This window comes from Pinus tabuliformis, chromosome 1_1 (genome assembly GCF_031772625.1).
Source record: "Pinus tabuliformis cultivar Carrire ecotype Pingquan chromosome 1_1, CPIR1, whole genome shotgun sequence".
In the NCBI taxonomy this organism is placed as follows: domain Eukaryota; kingdom Viridiplantae; phylum Streptophyta; class Pinopsida; order Pinales; family Pinaceae; genus Pinus; species Pinus tabuliformis.
Window position 1 is genome coordinate 311,233,755 of NC_142297.1, and position 21,077 is coordinate 311,254,831.

Genomic DNA, 21,077 nt, shown 5'->3' on the forward strand with positions numbered 1-21,077 from the left:
GCAACGAAACAGAATGGTGATCAGAATATGCTACCGGAACAGCCGACATGCACCGAGAATTGATCTTAGGTGAAGAGGCGGCAAGAACACCGGCTACATGACCGGAGTTGGGGTATGAGAACCATGGGCACATAGAAGACGCCAAATCTTTGCAAGTGACAGCTACTGGGCGCTTTGAACGAGTTCAGTTTCTCTCCTAGTTCTAGGCATGGCGCGAGATCGATTTTCACCCTGTTCATGGTCAGGCTTTACAGAAGGTCAAAATCTGCATTTAAAGAATCTACAAGCGATTTTACAACGAGCTATCGATATGCACTCAACAACAATTCAATTAATATGATATATGCTGGATATCTATCGTATGCTCTAAAATGTTTGCCAGTTTTTAATCATCGGAATAGTTTTCGAAATTAACAAATTGTTTTGAAATTACCCAATAAACCCTGCACTAAAATTTTTGGAATCTTACTTTTTACCATCTTACCATAGAGGTCGAGGTTGTTTTAGGAAATACGGATGAATCCCCGCGGTAAATAACTGTTTAAGAGAGCATCCGGTTTGATTCAAAGCGGAGGAAGGATGTCGAGTTATATATTGCCATGTGGATGTGTGACAGAGGTGAAAGCTACGAGTCTCGTAATAGTAATTGAGAAATTTCAATAAGAGTCGTTTAATCAGATAGAGAAATTGTTCGGATGGTTAAAAGTGGTCGGAATTTGGGTAAAAGAATTTCAAAAAAATTTGTAAAGGCAGTGTTTGAATTGTGTTTTTGATGGTGGAAATGGATTCAACACCATCAAAAACGTCTAGGACACCTAAAATTTTGAAGTTTAACAATTGTAACTTGGATTTACAAAAATCCTTGCCGGATTTTGTCTAAATATAACCGGAATTTCTATAACTATCCGGACAACTCCTCCGCCTCTTTAGACTACGCGATTTTAATTAAGCGGCTCCATCTCATATATTTGATCATAAATGTATATGAAAACAGGGGGCGACCTTCCCTATGTTCTATAAAGATAATGGATGGTGCAAAGCTTTTTTTAAAATAATATTTTTGGTGTAATTAACAAGGTCTCATAGTTAGTGTTATTTGCCTCTTAGTTTAATTATTGAACTTTGAAAAATATGAATCAATTTTTATATTTGAACAAGGCTACACTTAGTTTAAATATAATTAAATTAGAGTAAAAAACAATAAAGACATACAACTTTATATTAATAAAAATTACAATTAAAATAACAGAAAAATTCATAAACAAATAGAGTTTTTATAAAATTTTATTTAGATAGAAATAATGCAACCAAATCTAAATAAATTTTTTTTCTCCCTAATAACAACATCATGATAATAATTTTATAAATAACCCATAAACATATGAATTTAAAAGTCTAAATAAAATCTACAATATCTAAATAAAAATTTAAGAATCTAAATTAAATCTTAACTGTCCACTGCTATTCTTTTGCGAATTTAAAAGTCTAAATAAAATCTACAATATCTAAATAAAAATTTAAGAATCTAAATTAAATCTTAACTGTCCACTGCTATTCTTTTGCTTTTGAATATATATAGATGTTTACTTTAATCAAATATATTTGAACTAGACAGGTACTCGATACTATGTATTATAATATATTATGAAAAATAATATAGGAAAATGTGTGTTCTTATTATAATATATCAGGAAAAGTAATATAAGAAAATGCTATGCGGCCTTCTACTTGGCCTAATTATTCTACTTCTCTTCCCTATTATGTTGAACACCATTTTGGTTAATAAATATGCATAAAAACACAAAGTGTTGTAAGGCTGCCATACTTTAGTTAAGTTATTGCTTCATAAATATGATGAGAAACAAAGTGTTGCAAGACTCCCTTACTTTAGTTAGGTTATTGCTTCTCTTCCCCATCATTATCTTAAATAGAATTTTGTTAAATAAATATAAGTTGGCAAAAGGCTACCCTACTCTTAATTTTTTTTCTTAATACCCTTACCAAGTTGTCCTTGTGGTGTCCCATAGGTATTGGACTTGAAGCATGGAAAAAAGTTTAGCAACCCTACATGTATTGTATATAAACAATGAAAATAGATTTCTGCAACCATTTACATAAAGTATTGATATTAAGAAGTCATTGCGTGTGGGATTTGGAATAAATAAAAATCTCAACTATCAATGCCTACAAATCTTATCGAACTACGTGCATATTTGGTGTACAGGATCAATGGAAAGCCATGGTGATGGTTGAGGGATTTGGAATAAATAAAAACCTCAACCATCAATGTCTACAGATCGTATCGAATTACGTGCATATTTGGTGTACAGGATCAATGGAAGCCAGGGTGACGGTTGAGGCTTCGACGATGGTGCATTCCAGTAAATTAAATGTGACATATGTAGTATATTGAAGTCAGTGTTTTCATCATTACACAATAAAAGTTAAAACATTTTAGCGAATAATATTTGAAATAAATGAATTTAAAAATAATAAATTTTATTTAATAATGTGAACTTTTAGATAAATTTTAATTTTTTTAATCAAAAAAAATTAACAGCAAGTTAAAAAAACTGAACACAATATATAATAAGAGAATGGTTAATGTAAAAAAACCAAAAAAAAAAAAAAAAATTATTAAATATTTTTGATGTAAATAATAAAATTAATAAATCTATTAATATAGAAATATTAATTTGAGATGTTAATTTATTATTCAAAGATATAATATATATTAAATTATAACAAGGGCTACATAGTAGTAGTACCTCCTGCTAAACTTATATATAATTTAATTAAATGAAAAATAACAAGGGCTATATAGTAACTAGTACATGTTGTGTAGCTTAAATATAGCTTAATGAAACAAAAAATTAATAAAGACAAAGATTTAATCACTAAAATAAAACAATTAATAAAATATTATATTGTTGAATGCCATCACAAAAAATTAAGAAATATGATTAACTTTAAATATTGTTTTTATTAAAACACATATATCTATATGCGTGTGTTTTATTTTTATTACTATATATATATATATATATATATATATATATATATATATATATATAATTCTCTGTAATTAAATTTATTAAAATATGTTTTTAATATAATAATAAGTCACTTAAATTGAAAATATTGTGAAAAAATTATAATTCACAAGAATAGAAATAATAGAAAAAAAATAAAAAGGGAAATAAAAAAAAAAATAAAAAAATAGTAACTAATAGAAATGGAAGTTACTAAACAACCCATAATAAGGCTTCAACCAATCATCTTACAAATAAATAAATTTCAATAATAATAAAGAATAATACAAAATAATAAAAAATGAATTCCTAAGGTTAAACTATGGATAAACGTCATAAATTTTTGGTCAAAGACAAATTAATACCCAGTCAAAGCCAAAATTGAATGACCATACCGACAAGTATAACAAAAATAAAAATTATTTATAATGCAAGTATTAATTAATAGTAAACATAAAACTATGTTATTAATGGCTTGTAATTTATACATAATTAATGATTTATAATTTATATTAATTTTTCATGTGACAAAGTGTACATATGTAATCAAAACAAGAAAGGCTCAACTACTCTTTGAGAAAGGCTTTAATAATATTTCTAGGACATTAGTATTGGCACTTAGTAGGGGAGGTTTAAAGATGGTTGCAAATTTTAAGTGTGTAAGGAATAAGGAATATAAGTATGTCTTTTCTTTTTCCTGAAGCGATATATTTATAATGGTTTTAAATTTTGCATAGTGTTTATAGGAAAATGATGGTGTGATTTACATTCTTTCTAATGTTGTGGTGTGCAACCTTACCACTATGGCTAAACCTTAAAATTCAATGTTACAAGTGTTGATGCTTTACCTTATTAATGTCAATCCTAGAGGATCTATGTATACTCAATGCCTAAGTCATCTTAAGGGAAATTATTTCTAGTTAACCCACGTTATGGGTGGGAATAATACACACTTTGGTTGCATTAGCTCCAATCAAGGGATGGCGTTCTTATCAAATTCCATGACAACTTTTGCTAACAACTTATGAGGGTCAGATCCAGGTGTGTATGCAACTTGCATGACCACTCCAAGTGCCTCATCTATCTTGTTGAAACCCATAAATTGCAAGTTAACATAACTTGTTTCACTACATGTCCTAATATTTGTATTTTAGGAAATGGCCATCCTCTTGTTGTGCTTTTGTGCTATTGGTTAAATGCATAGCACATTGTGTGATCACATATTTAATGACGCGAGGATGTTTTTGTTATGATTTTTTGGAAGAATGTTTGTTGCAAATAGTTTTGGCTCTATGAATCTCAACTCATCAATGAGAATGTACTCTACATGTTTTTTTTGAACACTATCAAGGGTTTTCCATGTAAAGGCTTCATGTCTCCTATTGGAATCCTAAGCCTTACATGTATAGTGGCTACATGTGTGTTACTCTACAACTCCAATAGGGGTGAAGAACATTAGTTAGTTATGACGAGAGGTTGCTTGAAAAAAGCGTATATTTTATGTTGCTTATATGGTAAGATCTATTTATGCCTACAATTCCTTAGATGATCATCCTCAATGGCGCTTTTGTTCCTCTTGTTTGTGAATGTTGTAGGAGTATGTTGAATGCATGTTATTGATTACAAGACAATGAATTTGTGGAAGAAAGAAAGGGAGTGTTTTATTGTAGCACATACCCATTTATTTGATTGTAGTAGATGAAGTTTCATGCGGTGTCCAGTGTATTCTTTGGCTACTCAATATTTCCATGTGTGGTTGGTGTTGTATTCTCAAATAACAAGCATCTCATTATCATTAATCAAGATATTGATTAGAGGGACCAATCTTGACAAAGCTTTCCATTAAGCCATCTCTATGTTGGTATGTGTGCTATGATTGTACCCTCATCTTCAAATGTTGTTTTTTTGGGAGTGGGTGCAAGGATGCTATCAACATGCTATGAAAAATAAGTATTTCTTATGCTTTTCCATTTATCAATGTAATATACCTAATCCCCTCTCAATTGGTCAAGGCTGCAGGGTATCATACATTTGTCCCTTGCCTGGTTTACACAACCTAAGTCCACCTTGAGACTAACTAAATCCCCTTAAAGGAACAAATTTATAATCTCTTCCATAGTTTGGTTCTACAAAATTATAACAGATTGAATAAAAAATTCAACTATCTGTTCTCAAGGTCATGACTTTCAATCATTAACAACTCTAAATAATGTGATGAAAATGAATTGGCATGTAAGAATCTTCAATCCATACAAATTTGGAGAGCATGCAAGCATATTTTGTTGAAATTTTAAATACAATGCATGTTAGTTTTGAAGGAAAGGTCATGCCTTTTTCTAATTTTGAGTTTCTTCATTGAGCTTTTGTACTTTTGATTTCTTTCCTAAGTATGGTTGCTTGCCCATTGAAAATGGTACATATTATATTTGATCATTTATTGTGTTGTCACTTCATTGTAAGTTTATAAAAAATATAGTCTAATATAATAATAATATTAGTCTGAAATGTCGACACTTTATAAATATTTAGAAAAATATCATTACAAATATAGTATAAAAATGTAATAATAATAATAATATAATTTAATTTTTAAATTACAACCAAACCAAACACCAAATTAATATATAATTAAAATCTTTTGTATGCAAGACAATCTACCTATTTCAAAATGGTGATATTAACACGTCACAAAATTGAAATAAATGATAACTCTTGTCTCAGATGCCGATGGCATGCCATATCAGCGAAAATATCGGTAACATGTGTCTCAGGCCAAAACACTATGAGGAGGGGTTTTTCCAGCTCTAAAACACCAATATATGTTAAAATAAGATAATTACTCCTGCATGAGGAGTTAGCTAAACATAGAGAATCAGTGAACTGAGTGATTGAGTATTTAAGTGTTGAGTCAAGTCGAGTTAAGTGACAAACGACTTTTAGTGTGTGGTTGTATGTCAAGGCGAGTAGCTAGTTGGAAAAGGATAAATACTCTTCACTGGGTTCATTGTAAGCATCATGTTTTGTATGATTAATAAAAGAGCAGCAACTCGTGTTTTATGTGTGAATTATTCATACTTTGTCTCCTCCGCCTTTTCAACAAATTGGTATCAAAGCGAAAAGCAAGAGAGAACAAATTAACAACAATCCGTATAAGAAGAGAAACACATTATTTCTCATGGTGTTTAAACATTAACACATCCCACAGTGGTATACAAGGCGCATGGTGTTTAAACATTAACGCATCCTACAATTATATACAGGGTGTCATAACGCGTTCAGGCTCAAGAGAGAGCCGCGTTAACCGTAACTTGCATGCACGCGGGTGAGGCTTCTCTCCACTGCGTTAGCAGACTAATGTTGCAGATTGTTAACGTAAAAGGCATTAAACGCATGCTCTCATCACTAGAGGAGATTTAGCGCTGAAAAGGTTAAAAAAAACAATAACATTCGAAAGTGTTTGTTTGTTATATGTTAAAGGTGACTTCATATGCGTTGAATGGCAAGATGTGTTAAAAGAGCCACATATAAAAGTTGTTTTTTAATTTGTGAAGGGCAGACTATAAAGGTTTCGTTTTTTTTAATATATAAAGATTTTTTTTTAAAGATTTCTCTTATATATAAAACATAACTAAGAGTTTTTTCCAAAAGGTTTTTTTTAAGTTTTTGTTTAAAATAAAAAAACTTATTTTTTTTTTAAAAGAGTTTTACAAAGGAGAAATTTAGGGTTTTTTTCAAAAAGGGATTTTTGGAGAAAGATGGCATTCTCAAATTTCTAGCCACAGTTCCCACTGTTTACCGGGAAAGATTATGTTGTGTGGGCCATTAAGATGGTGACCACGTTGTCAGTACATGATGTTTGGGATTATGTTTAGTTTGGGTTTTCAGAACCTAAAGATGAAGCCGAATCACGAGCTCTCAGTGATGCAAAGAGAGAACAATGGAAGGCATACAAGAAGAAGAATGCACAAATGTTGCAGCTTATTCAGCAAGAAGTGGACCGAGCAGTGTTCCAGAAGATTATGATCACTTCTTCAACAAAAGTAACATGGGATACTTTGGCGAAAAACTATACAGGTATGGCTAAAGTCAATATTGTTAAGTTGCAGAATACTAGGAGAGATTTTGAAAGTCTGCAGATGAAGCAGACAAAGGACATCAATTCTTTCATGAATCGGGTCATGACTGTCGTAAATCAGTGAAAGATTTATGGTGAAGAAATTAAAGATAAAACAGTGGTTGAGAAGATCCTCAAATATTCATCTACCAAATTTGATGTTGTGGCAACAGCCATAGAAGAAGCCAAGGATTTGGCATCATTGACAGTTGTTAAACACACATGGGCAGTGAAATATAAAACATGAGAATGCATTTTTATTAACAAGAGATATACATTTATAGTACATGGTTTGACCGTTGCGTTTCACATCTCAAGGTCTCTTGGACTCCTTTTATCTATTCGGCTTCCACACTAACCCATTGAGGATTAGGTGTCCAACATTCCCCCCTTAATCCGAAGCGTTATGTATGAGTCCAAGAAGAGAGTTGTAATACAAAATGTACGAAAATGCATGGCAGCACTAGGCTGAATGTGCTCTCTGAAATGTTGGTATAAAGGGTGGTGGTTTAAGGATGACCACCAACACTAGAACGCTTAGTGCAGTTCCCGGAACTCTTCCAAAACTAGCAAGAAGTTGAAGTCTTCTGCTAGAGGAAGTGCTCCTATTGTTTTGAAGAGGGAAACCTTCAACCATGAAAGGGAGGTCTCACCTTGCATAAAGGGAGAACTTCAACCTAAAAATGGAAGTCTCAACCTGTGATGGTTTAAAGATGACCAACAACTCTGGAATGCTTAATGCAATACCTGGAACTCTTCCAAAACTGGCAAGAAGATGAAGTCTTCTGCTAGAGGAAGTGTTCTCAATTTTGTTCCTAGAATTCTTCCAAAACTGGCAAGAAGCTGAAGTCTTTTGCTAGAGGAAGTGTCCTAGATTACCAATTGAAGGCATGCTCAGGAGCATCTTTTTTTCTGGCTACAACTTTGAAACTGGTGTGGTAGGTTGTGGCTCAGGCTCGCTTGATGTGGCCTTGAAGCTTGTAGATGACCATCATTTCCACCCCTGTCCGATACAAGGTGAGATGATGGAGAAAACTCAACTGCAAGACTGTTCAATACTCTGGAACAAGTTCTGACATGTGATTAAAATATTTTCTTGGTTGTTGATGCCCATTACCAAGAAGCGATCCATCCAAGATGAATCTTTGTTCGTGCAGGATGTTTGTTTTTGAAGCATTTGTGTGAAGAATGGGTGGTTTTATGACAGTGCTTACATGGATGAAGATCAAAACAGTGATCTTTCAAATGGCCAACTTGGTGACAATGTTGGCATTTCACAATCTGTTGTTGTTGCTGTGGAGGAGGAGCAAAATCTAGAACAGCTGGCGGTGAACTGTCATGAAGAGTCGGTGAACTGTCATGAATGAATCTAGCACTTTGAAATTGGATTGGTTTGGAGTAGTCTGGAATATGAAAGGATAAGTCCTTGTCATATCTAAGACCAATTCTGTGCTTGTTATGGACAAGCTGTTCCCAAGGTCTGATGATGGGCTTGGGAAGTGCAAACCGAGTTTATGCATTTGCATGTACAATTGTTGCTTTATTGGATACTAAATCTGAACCAACTGTAACATTATTGACTTGCTTCTGATGGGTTGCAGTTTTAATATTCTGAACATAAACATGTTCAAAATGACTCCTATGTTTTAATTCTTCTTGCTGTAGCTGAGATTCGAGCTGCAAAAAATCAATTTTCTCTTGTGCATTTTGTAGACAGACCTGAATGTTTGTGAGAGAAACTTTGCTGATTTTTAATGTATCATGAGTGGTAGACAATATCAAAGTTTTTAGGAACTCTAATACTTCATTGGTTCTGGCCATTTTTTTTTCTTCGATGTCAGAACTACGCCTTAAAAAACTGAACACAACTACTACTCAATGCAAAAAAGTAATATCACTCATAGTACAATGCAGAAAAGTAATATCACTCAGTAGTCTTTTTTTAGATAGTTCGTTCGCAACATGATTGAACTCTTTGCCAATATGCTGAGTCGTAGAGAGATTGTGTGAATTTTAGAGGAATGTGATTATTTGTAACCAACCTTGTAGTGAGGGCTTGGATATTGTTGCATGGCCACTGACAAAATCATTGATGATCTTGGAATCTCCGTATATGTGAACAGTAGGAATATTTAGGAAATTAGAGAACCAGAGTAGTCCCCATAATGCCATGGCTTCTGCCTTTGTATTTGTGCCAATTCTTGCACCCTAGTGAACCCAAAAAGTCTTTTCTGGTGAATGTAGGATCAAGAATCCACATCCGCATCTGCTTCTTTGAGATGCATTATCAAAGAAACCAGCGGGGTATTCGATCTTCGGGCATGATTGTTTTTTTTTAGATTTTTTAGTGCCCATACCAATTTGTAGTCCAGTGGAGAGTGTGATTCTAATTCTCTCCATCACCTAAGAAATGTTTTCTCTGACATTTTTGAAGCTGATGTTATTTCTCCACCTCCAGATCTCCCAAAATAAAATAGGAGGAATGTAGCGCCAGGTGACATTATGTTGAATCCACCATTCGAGGCAGTCAGAAATGCATGTAAATTGTGAGAATTGAAAACCAAAAATGGCAGCAAGATTGTGCCAAATTTTAGAAGCAACAGGACAAGTTATGAACATGTGAAGGTTATTTTCTCCCGCACTCTTGCAAAGCACACATATGAGCAAACGGTTTCTTTTCTGGAGATTTTCCCAAGTCAGATTTTTATTTCGCCAGACTAACAAAAAAAAAGTGATTTTAAAAAGAATATTTGAATTCCAAAATTTAAAAAACCAACATACCTCAAGTTGTAATGCTCCCTGACAATAAAAAAAATATATATATATATGTCCGCCGCCATAATATTATCGCCCTTCATTTACCCTCCATAAGATCCAATCTCTTTCCGCATCTCTGCAGAATTAATTCTTCATTATTTAAACCTTACATTGCATAAATTTTGGATCCTTCAACAAAATCCTTAAGGTTTTTGAACAAATAAAATAGAAATTCAACCAAAACTTACTTTCTAGTGATGTTGTTCACCATGATTATGAGGTGCTCGGGGATTTCCTTCTCATCGCTCGGGGGGCAGCGACATTCCACACCTCCTCCCTGCCATTTCTACTCCCTAAAACAACAATAGTTGCACTGATTCCAATATCGTAATTTTCCATGGGGCCGGAGTTGGGGTATAAGAACCATGGGCACATAGAAGACGCCAAATCTCTGCAAGTGACCACTACTGGGCGCTTTGAACGAGTTCGGTTTCTCTCCTTCTCTCTTCTTTGTTCTACGCATGATGCGCAATCGATTTTCATCCACTTCATGCTCGGGATTTACGGAAGGTCAAAATTTGCATTTAAAGAATCTACAAGCGATTTTACAGCCAACTATCAATATGCACTCAACAATAATTTAATTAATAGAGTATATGTTGGATATCTATCCTTTTTTTTTCCTTCCTCTTTCTTTTCTTTTCTTCTTCCTTTTTTTTCTTCAGTAAGAAAAAAGCTTGATAATATATTAAAGATTGATAATATATTATAGGTAAAAACGTATGATGGTACATATATACATCCATCTACAAATTAATAGTGAATCCTCGAGATCACATGATAATGGAAATATGGTGTTCAGATCACCATCCAGATTCCCCAAATGAGAAGATAATAACAGTTAGAAAACTTATACATATATGACAGGGAAGGACATGTTTGAATGCCACCTTCGCAGAATGTGCTGCCATAAGAAGATTTTAGACATATTGTGATGCATTGCGAAGATAATAAGCCTATATAACAAAATATACAAAAAATATTGTGAAAAACATGCAAAGAGGAAATTTAACCTAGATATGGAAAGTCCCCCATATCAAAAGTGTTCTGCTCCCATGAGATCTCTAGATACCATTTTACAAAACATCCCTGCAAACCTTTTTTAGATAGTCTGTTTGCTTCCTTGTTGAGAATCCTTCCAATGTGTTGAATTGTGGAGCTATCTTGACATTGCCATAGAGATTTGATTCTTTCCATCCATCTTTGAAGCATGGGGTTGTTGATGGATGCCCTCCCCAATACTTGATCAATTATAATCATTGAGTCGCCATATATGTGCAGAGTGGGGTTCCCAAGGAAACTGTTGAACCATAGGAGACCCTAGAGAGCCACTGCTTCAGCTTTTGTGTTTGTACCACCACCACAATTCTAGTACATCCTGTATGACAAATCAGCAGTCATGGCAATCCAAAAACCACAAGCACAAGTGTTCCCTTGTGCGGCCCCATTAAAAAACCCCATAGGGCATGTGAACTGAACATTATTCTTCATTTTAGGGTTGTTCTTAGTGCATATTGGCTATGCAGAGAAAAAATAAAGATTGGAGACGATTCTTTCAATTAACATAGAGAAATATTCCCTACAGTTTTGGAAAATACTTTTGTTCCTCCTATTCCATATTGCCCAGAAGAGGAAAAGAGGAATAACCCATCGACAGACTTTTGTGAACTCCACCATTTCAATGAGTCTCTAATGCAAGAGTGTTGAATGTATGGGAAGCCAAATAAGGAAGCAATCTTTTTCCAAACCTGAGTAGTAAATTGGCAGTGCAGAAAGATGTGATCATTATCTTCAGAATAATTTTTGCATAAGGAGCATATACCAGGACCATACCAATTTCGTTTTTGCAAGTTTGCCCATACAAGATTCCTGTTATGATAAACAAGCCATGTGAAAATTATGATTTTTATTGGAGCTTTAGTTTTCTAGAAAGCATAAAGAATATGATGCTCCCCTTGTCTGACGACCATATTTGATAATGCGTGATATGTGTCTGCCACAATAATGTTATTAGAAATCATTTTACCCGACCATATAATTCTGTGTCGTGTCCCTGATCGAAAAATGCCAAGCTGCTTCATTGCTGAGATGGTCTGAAACCATTCCCCTTCCATGTGGTCGGTGAAACCCAATTCAAGGGCATTTTTCCATATGGGGAGCGTACCCTGCCAACCTCTTATAACTTGGCCCCAAAAGAAAATGCCATGCTCGTTCAGATGCTGGATGATACTGTCAGAAATGGTGAATTTCATATCAACACCCAATATTGGGTCAATGCCAATAAGAATGCTATTGACTGTCTAGAATTTTCATGCCAGATGCTAAATAAAATATTTCTCGATTTTCAAGAAACTTAACCAAAATGCTGAACCTTGTTTGATACCGATTGAGCCATATCGGTACCAAATAATGTTGCTCCAAGTGCCTGCTCCGAATAAACCCCTCCACAGGGATTTTATAAGCAATGCCTCACCGAAGCGACAAAGGTCCATAATTCCCCAACCACCCATGTCCTTTGGAAGAGTAATATTTGATAATTTGGTCAAATGGAATTTTTTGGCACTGTGACTACCCGCCCAGATGAAATTTGTCATAAGACAGTTTATGTCGCTAATGATGGAGGCAAGAATATGGAAAATATGTAACCAGTAGACACCCAGTTGTGATAGAACAACTTGTGTAAGGACAACCCTTCCCCCTAAGGACAAACATCTAAATTCCCACCTAGATATTCTTTTGTAGAATCTATCAGCAAGCCATTTCCAATCAGTAATTCTATAACAGGCGGGTTTAAGTCGATAACCAAGATATTTCAAGCCATTTTGCATAGGTCTAGCCTCAATTCTAAATAAGTCTTGAATATATGCAATAGTCACCAAATCAGATTGACTATGATATAGAACAAATTTATTAGAATTTATGAACAATCCCGAAGCATTTGCAAATCTACTGAAAATGTGAAAAAGATAATACCAGGAAAAACGACAGAGCATACCCATTATAAGGATGTCAACAAAAAATAGGTTATGAGAAATACTGATGTTATTTCCTAGCTTTAGTAGTTGGAATTGATCCTCCAGGACCGCTTTTTTGATATGCAAACTCAGACAGTCCATGACCATAATGAATAATAAAGGAGATAGCGAACATCCCTCACGTAGACCTCTGTCAGCCCGGAAGAACCTTGTTGGGTATCCATTGATAATGACAACATAGTTTACATTTTCCACACAGGCCATGATCTAGTTAATACATATGGGTTGTAAACCAATCTTGCTAAGGATTCGTCTAAGAAAGCCCCAGTCTAGACAGTCATATGCTTTTCGGAGATCAATCTGAAGAATAGTAGCATCAATATTTTTGGTGTGAATGGAGTGCATGCTTTCTTGAGCATTTTCCACAACATCATGGATGAGTCTGCCCAGAAGAAAGCCATGCTGTTCAGGGGTGATCTATAGTGTTTGCCGATTTTTTATCATCAGAATGGTTTTCGAAATTAAGAAATTGTTTTTGAAATTAACCAATAAACCCTGCACTAAAATTTTTGGAATCTTACTTTTACCATCTTACCATAGAGGTCGAGGTTGTTTTAGGAAATACGGATCAATCCCTGTGGTAAATAACTATTTAAGAGAACATTTGGTTTGATTCAAAGAGGAGGAAGGATGTCGAGTCATATATTGCCACGTGGATGTGTGACGAAGGCGAAAACTACGAGTCTTGTAATCGTAATCATAATCGAGGGATTTCAATCAAGCGGCTCCATCTCATAAATTTGATCATAAATGTATACACAAACAGCTGGCAACCTTCCATATGTTCTAGATAGACGATGATGGATGGTGCAAATATTTCTTTTAATTTGGCGTTATTAACAAGGCCGCATAGTTAGTGTTACTTGCCGCTTTGTTTAATTATTGAACTTTGAAAAATATGATCCAATTTCTATATTTGAACAAGGGCGACAAAACAAATACACTTGCTTAGTTTAAATATAGTTAAATTAGAGTGAAAAACAATAAAGACATACAACTTTATATTAATAAAAATTACAATTAAAATAACAAAATAATTCATGAACAAATAGAGTTTTTATAAAATTTTGTTTAGATAGAAATAATGTAGTGAAATGTAAGTAAATTTTATTTTTCTCCATAATGACAACAACTTGATAATAATTTCATAAATGACCCACAAGCATGTGAATTTAAGAATCTAAATCTTGATTCCGCCTGCTCCATTCTTTTCACAATATATATATATATAGATATATATATATATTCATATAACTTTACTTTAATCCAAAGATATTTAAACTAGATGGGTACTCGCTACTATGTATTATAATATATTATGAAAAGTAATATAAGAAAATGTGTATTTTATTATAATATATCATGAAAAGTAATATAGGAAAATTCTATGCAGCCTTCTACTTGGCCTAATTATTCTACTTCTCTTCCATATTAGGTTGAACACCATTTTGGTTAATAAATATGCAAAGAAACACAAAGTGTTATAAGGCTGCATTACTTTAGTTAAGTTATTGCTTCATAAATATGAAGAGAAAGAAAGTGTTGCAATACTCCCTTACTTTAGTTAGGTTGTTGCTTCTCTTCCCCATCATTATCTTAAATAGCATTTTGGTAAATAAATACAACTTGGCAAAAGGCTACCTAACTCTTAAAAAAATTTAATACCCTTACCAAGTTGTCCTTGCGGTGTCGCACAAGTATTGGACTTGAAGTATGGAAAAAAGTTTAGCAACCCCACAGGTATTGTATATAAACAATGAATATAGATTTATGCGACCACTTACATGAAGTATTGATATTAAGAAGCCAGGGTGATGGTTTAGCGATTTGGAATAAATAAAAACCTCAACAATGAATGCCTCCAGATCTTATCGAACTACGTGCATATTTGGTGTACAAAATCAATGGAAACCATGGTGATGGTTGAGGCTCCGACTCCCGAGGATGGTGAATTTAGAAAATTAAATGTGGCATCAGTTGTAGTGCCTTCTTTTTGGGGACATAAATAAGATAGAAGAAGTATATTGAAATATGCAGTATGTGTTCCCATTACACAATAAGAGGTAAAATATTTTAGAATTTAAAATTTATTTAAAATAATAAATTTTATTTGATAATGTGAAATTTTGGATAAATTTTAATTTTTTTTTGTCAAAAGAAAATTGATAGTAAATAAAAAAAACTGAACACAATATATAATGCCTGCAGTATAATAAGGGAATGATTAATGTAAAAAAAACAAAAAAGATTGAGAAATAAATTATTATTATTATTATTTTTTTGGTAAATAATTATAAATTTATTAATTTAGAAACATCAATTTGAGATAATTTATTATTACGAAATATAATATATATTAAATTTTAACAACGGCTACATAGTAGCTAGTACCTCGTGCTTAGTTTATATATAACTTAATTAAACGAAAAATAACAAGGGCTACATAGTAGCTAGTACACGCTGCTTAGTTTAAATATAGCTTAATGAAACAAAAAATTAATAAAGACAAAGATTTCATCACTAAAATAAAACAATTAATAAAATATTATATTGTTGAATGCCATCACAAAAAATTAAGAAATATGATTAACTAATATTGTTTATATTAAAACACGTATATCTATATGTGTTATATATATATATATATATATATATATATATATATATATATAATTGTCTACAATTAAATTTATTAAAATTTGTTTTTAATATAATAATAAGTCACTTAAATTGAAAATATTGTGAAAAAATTATAATTCATGAGAATAGAAATAATAGAAAAAAGGAAAAATAAATCAAAAAGTTAAATAAAAGAAAAATAAAACAAAAAACAAAAAATGAGTAATTAATAGAAATGGAAGTTACTAAATAAACCCATAATAAGACCTCAAGCAATCATCTTACAAATAATTAATTTTCAATAATAATAAAAAATGAATTCTTAATGTTAAACTATGAATAAGTGTCATACATTTTTAGTCAAAAACAAACTAATACCCAATGAAAACCAAAATTAAATGCGTTATAGGTATAATAAAAATAAAAATTATTTATAATGCAAGTATTAATTAATAATAAACCTAAACCTATGTAATTTATACATAATTAATAGTTTGTAATTTATATTAATTTTCCATGTGACAAAGTGTACATATGTTATCAAAACAAGAAAGGCTCAACTACTCTTTGAGTCAGGGTTTAATAATATTTCCACGACATTAGTATTGGCACTTGGTATGGGAGGTTTAGGAATGGTTGCAAATTTTAAGTGTGTAAGGAATAATGAGTCAGGGTTTAATAATATTTCCACGACATTAGTATTGGCTCTTGGTAGGGGAGGTTTAGGAATGGTTGCAAATTTTAAGTGTGTAAGGAATAATGAGTCAGGGTTTAATAATATTTCCACGACATTAGTATTGGCACTTGGTAGGGGAGGTTTAGGAATGGTTGCAAATTTTAAGTGTGTAAGGAATAAGGAATGTAAGTATGTCTTTTTTTTTTCTTTTCTGAAGTGATATATTTATAATGGTTTTAAATTTTGCATAGTGTTTTGTAAGAAAATGATGGTGTGATTTACTTTTTTTTATCACTATGGCTAAACCTTAACGTTACCTGTGTTGATGCTTTAACTTATTAATGTCAATTCTAGAGGATCTATGTATACTCAATTCCTAAGTCATCGTAAGGGAATTTATTTCTAGTTAACCCACGTTATGGGTCGGATTAATATGCACTTTGGTTGCATTAGCTCCAATCAAGGGATGGTGTTCTTATCAAAATCCATGACAATTTTTTCTAACAATTTACGAGGGTCGAAACCCACAAATTGCAAGTTAACATAACTTGTTTCACTACATATCCTAATATTTGTATTTTTAGGAAATGGCCATCCTCTTGTTGTGGTTCTGTGCCATTGGTTAAATGTATAACACATCGTGTGATCACATATTTAATGACGCAAGCATAAGAATGTTTGTTGCAAATAGTTTTGGCTCTATGAATCTCATCTTATCAATGAGAATGTACTCTATATGTTTCATTTTTTTTTTGGAACTCTATCAAGGGTTTTCCATGTAAAGGCTTCATATCTCCTATTGGAATCCTAAGCCTTGCATGTCTAGTGGCTACATGTATGTTACACTACAACTCCAATAGGGGTGAGAACATTAGTTAGCTATGACGAGAGGTTGCTTGAAAAAATAGTATATTTTATGTTTCTTATACGGTAAGATCTATTTATGCCTACAATTCATGTAGATCTATACCTAAAATTCCTTAGATGATCATCTTCAATGTTGCTTTTGTTCCTCTTGTTTGTGAATGTTGTAGGAGTATGTTGAATGCAAGTTATTGATTACAAGACAATGAATTTGTGGAAGAAAGAAAGTGAGTGTTTTCTTGTAGCACATACCCATTTATTTGATTGTAGGAGATGAAGTTTCATGTGGTGTCTAATGTATTTAGCTAGTACTCAGTATTTCCATGTGTGGCTAGTATTGTAATCTCAAAGTACAATAATCTCAATATCATTAATCAAGATATTGCATAGAGGGAACAATCTTGACAAAGCTTTCCATCAAGCCATCTCTATGTTGGGATGTGTGCTATGATTGTACCCTCATCTTCAAATGTTGTTTTTTTGGGAGTGGGTGCAAGGATGCTATCAACATGCTATGAAAAATAAGTATTTCTTGTGCCTTTTCATTTGTCAATGTAATATACCTAATCCCCTCTCAATTGGTCAAGGCTGCAGGGTATCATACATTCGTCCCTTTCCTGGTTTACACAACTCTAAGTCCACCTTGAGACTAACTCAACCCCCTTAAAGGAATATGTTCAAAATCTCTTCCATAATTTGGTTCTGCAAAATTATAACAAACTGAATATAATATTTAACTATCTATTCTCAAAGTCATGACTTTCAATCATTAACACCTTTGAATAATGTGGTGGAGAGCATGTAAACATATTTTGTTGAAATTTTAAATGGACTGCATGTCAATTTTAAAGGTAAGGTCATGTCTTTTTCTAATTTTGGGTTTGCTCATCAAGAAACTATTACCTTTTGTACTATTGATTTCTTTCCTAAATATCATTGCTTGCTTATTAAAAATGGTACTTATTGTATTTGATCATTTATTGTGTTGTCGCTTCACTGTAATCTTACAAAAATATAGTTTAATAGAATAATAATATTGGTCTGAAATATCAACACTCTATAAATATTAAGAAAAATGTCATTGCAAATATAGTATAAAAATATAATAATAATAATAATATAATTTAATTTTAAAATTACAACCAAACCAACCACCAAATTGATATATAAATTTTTTTTATTTACCAAACAATCTACCCATTTCAAAATGGTAATATTAACGCTTCACAAAATTGGAATAAATGATAACTCTCTTGTCCCAAATGTTGATGGCATGCCTTTGGGACCGAGAAGTCATGTCAGCCAAAATATCGATAACGTGTGTCTCGGGCCAAAACACTATGAGGAGGGGTTTTCTCGGCCCTAAAACGCCAATAACATGCCTCTTAGGCCAAACATCGATGAACAATGATTCTCTTATCCCTGAAACGACAACCGGAAGGATCTATTAGCTCAATCTGTTGATGTGAGGAATCTATCGACCCAACCCACCAATGTTAGGGATTTATCGAGTTGATACGTTATAAGCTTGGCTCAATTACTGGGGGAAATGGAATTTGGGGGCTAAAGTTTCCAAGGACACTTCAGAAAAGTATCTGAAATCCCAGGGCCTAATTGGATGCTCTGAATTTGACTGTGTTTTATCAGCAGCCCACATGGTTCTCCATTAGGTAAATTGTAACGCCCTGCGGTTGCGTGCACGGGCGCGCGCCCCTCCCATCGCGAAAAATTAGACTAACACAGAAAAATGCGAGTTCCAACGATGAGGCACAGTTATATATTGTGCGGACAGGTTGGCGCTCCATTTATAATGTAGGCTGGGCGAGGCAAACAAAGACATGCCGACTCATAGAGAGGGGCGTTCGATTATTGTTTGGGGCGTTGGCTGCACGATTGGAAGGTTGGTCCGGTGAAGGTTGACGCTCTTGTTTGGAGCGTATAAACTATGGTATTGTGCGCTCATTTGAAAACAACAACTTCGCATCTCTCCTTCGCTAATAAAGGAGTGCGCAAGTCTACCGCAGGTTGTGGGCGTTCGGTGATGCGCCCACCGAGTCGGGCAAGGGGGAACGCACTTGTGGTTGGAGGTGTGAACGGAGGGAACGGGTAGGCACCCGCCCGCCGGTTGTTGGCACGAGACTTGGTTGTAACGAGCGCGGGTGTGCACGGGTGCGCCCGCCCGTCGGCAAAGGGTTTATGTGTGTAGTGTGGGTCGTGCACGGGCGCGCCCACCCGATTGTAAACTTTGTATTGTATTCGGTTGAAGGTTGCGGTGAGCGTGTCGTGCGCTCTTGCACGGGCAGCGCCCAACCTTGTGTTTATAAACGTCGGTGGAGCGCCGCTCTCGGTCATTGTAATATTTCACATATATAATAAAAGATTACTTCTCTTATATTATTGGGTTATTATTGTTATTGTATTATTGATGGATTCCACACATTAATAATGTTAATTCATTATTATTATGAATTGTTGAAGTCGTAGTTCGTAAAGTTAATCAACGATGGATAAAGTTATTAACTTAGGCAGTGCCGCACCCGGCCAATTTAAGGAAAAAAGAATTGGGGGCGTGACAGGTGGTATCAGAGCAGGTTCACAGGGAGTGAAGTTGTTGCTTGATGATGAACACAGAGAACAGACATGTATGCAGGGAAAATTTATGGAGAAATCGTGGATGAACAGTCTGGGTTTCGTGGACTTGATGGTTCATGGCAAGACCATTCAAGCTCTGGTGGACATGGGGGCCACTCATAACTTCATGACGACACGGTTGGCAAAAGAGGTTGGACTGATGATCTTCCCATCGAATGTGGAAGTCAAGGTAGTGAACTCTAGAGCTAAAGTGGCGGGTTTGGTACACGAAGTACCTGTTCAGATAAAAGACTGGAAGGGTCAGTTGGACTTCACAGTGTTGGAGATGAACGACTTTGATATGATACTCGGATAGGATTTTTTGAAGGGCAACAAGGCTATTGTTGTCCCCTTCTGTGATGAGGTGGTGCTGGTTGGACAGACACAGACTTGGACTTTGCCCACTCATAGGCAAAGGAGGGAAGTCAGGGTGCAGCATGTTTCGGCATTAAGTTTGGAGAAGGCTATGAAGGAATCAGATATGGTGACATATGCGGTGATGTTCAAGGATGTCGAAGGTGATGGAGTGGGGATGCCTGTTTCAGTCGAGATTTCCGAAGTGCTGACGAAATATGTAGATTTGATGCCTAATGAGCTACCAAAGAAACTTCCACCAAGGCGTGTAGTAGACCATAGCATTGAGCTTGAGCCAGGAAAGCAACCCCCGGCTAAAGCACCTTATCGATTGTCAGGACCTGAGTTGGAAGAATTGAAACGACAGTTAAAGGAGTTAACTGATGCAGGTTTCATTAGACCTTCAAGGTCCCCTTATGGAGCTCCGGTATTGTTCCAGCGGAAGAAGGATTCGAATGAGCTACGGATGTGCTGTGATTACCGTGCACTGAACAAGCAGACGGTAAGGAACATGTATCCTTTGCCATTAGCTACTGATTGCTTTGACAAGCTTGCGAAAGCCCGAGTGTTTTCCAAGCTGGACTTGAGGCATGGGTATTATCAGGTGCGGATAGCTGAAGGAGACGAGAAGAAGACCGCGATAGTAACAAGGTATGGTAGCTTTGAGTTCCTTGTTATGCCATTCGGGTTGTGCAACGCTCCTGCTACGTTTTGCACTTTGATGAATGATGTCCTACGACCATACTTGGATTCGTTCGTAGTAGTGTACTTGGACGATATAGTGGTGTTCAGTGACAACATGGAGGATCATAAGAAGCACTTGGCGATGGTGTTCGAGGCACTGAGGGCAAATCAATTGTTCTTGAAGAAGTCTAAGTGTGTGTTCGCTCAGACCGAGATTCTGTTCCTTGGGCATATTGTTGGTCAAGGGTACA